We start from the raw sequence: 1,769 nt of genomic DNA, 5'->3' as shown, positions 1-1,769 counted from the left end.
AACCTATGCCAGATACAATCTGGCATACATTTCCGGTATAATTTAATCCAATTCTTGGCGTAATTTATAGTAAATCTGTCGAGCAGCAGAACCCTACCTCCCACTGTTACATGAAACCAATAGGTGGAATTTAGTAAGACTAGCTTTTTTATACGCTAATATTAAACAGTAGCCCGCTGAAATAGGTTGATGTCAAGGGCATTCAGACATTTAGATCCCAAGCCTAGAGCATCGGTAGCACTCTGGCCTGGGATTCCAGTACTAGAGGGGCCCCTGCCGTTACCGTCCTTATATGGAGAGTCACACTAGAGGCTCCTTCTAGAAGCGGGATCCCGGCCACAGTTTTACCAACGCTCTGGTCTGCGACACTCGCATGACAAACCCCTAACGCCACTGTCGATACATGGACAGTAATGTCAGGGGTTCCTTTAGAAGCAGAATTCCCGGCTAGGGCGTTCCCGACACTTTAGCCGGGTATTCCAGCATCTCAAATCCCCTAACGTCACTGTCCCTATATGGACAGTGACGTCAGTGGCTCCTTCCAGGGGAGCAATCACTGGCCAGAGCGTTGCCTACATTCTGGCCGTGGATTCCTGAGTTTTTCAGCTCCTTACATCACTGTCCAGATATGGACGGTGACGTCAGGGGCTCTTTCCAGGAGAGCAATCACTAGCCAGATCACTGCCGACACTCTGGCCGTGGACTCATGGGCTTTTAAGCTCCTAACATCACTGTCCAGATATGGACAGTGACGTTGAGAGCTTTCCAAAGACAGAAGTTCCCGGCCAGAGCGCTTGCGATGCTCTGGCCAGGGACTCAAAAGTTTAAAGCCTTTGATATCACTGTCCATATATGGACAGTGAGTCCCTCTAGAATTTGAATCCCCGGCCACAGCGTTGCCGACACTCTGGCGTAGGTTTCTGGGTTTTTAAACTCCTAACATCCCAGTTCATATATTTACAGTGACATCAAGGGCTTTGCCAAGCCCCTAACGTCAATGTCCATATATGCCTATACAGCAGGGTACGTCAGTGCCATATGTTGGAGGTATATGTCAGGACTCCTCACGATGTATATCTCAGACTAAAAGAAAAACACGTGATATGAGCAGATCCCAAGAAGCTCAGGGCTCTGAATAAATTTGGTGCAACTTGGGCTTTCAGAGCTCCACAGACTGAAATCTACGAGCTAGCATAGATTTTCGCTATAATTCACGCTGGCGTAAATTATATTAAATCTGTCATGCAGGAGATCCCCTCTACCGCTGTGTCCGACTTACTATTTTAAAAGGTGCGAAAACAGCATGACGTTTTAAAAAGCAAAATTTTTTACTCAAAACAGACGTGTGCCAAAATGTCCTATTACAATGCTAAAAAAATCATGTATTATAAAAACATTTACTTTGGGGGCTACTTTGCCTAAATTGTTAGCAAATGGAATAAAAGGCACCTAGAAAAAATGTAATTAAAAAACACCGGCCTCCTCCATTTCCCCTCTAGCCGTCCTTTCCATCTCCAAAATAGGTGTGTTTTCTGCCATTTTAGGTAGAAAAAAACAAAAAATAAACAATTTGCTTACCATTTAAGCAAAGTAGCAGAAGGGTATAGTATGCCGTTTCTCAAATTCTACCTTGGGGAGCTGTGTGGTTTGTATTTTAATAGTAACATTTTATCTAAATTTACTTTTTATCTGCATGACCTGGTATTTTTTTGTTCAGAGTTTCAAGCTCACATTGACTTGGTACTCCCCTATAGGACCTCTCTATCTGT

This window comes from Rhinoderma darwinii, chromosome 2 (assembly GCF_050947455.1).
Source record: "Rhinoderma darwinii isolate aRhiDar2 chromosome 2, aRhiDar2.hap1, whole genome shotgun sequence".
Classification (NCBI taxonomy): Eukaryota; Metazoa; Chordata; class Amphibia; order Anura; family Rhinodermatidae; genus Rhinoderma; species Rhinoderma darwinii.
This window is presented reverse-complemented; position numbering follows the sequence as displayed.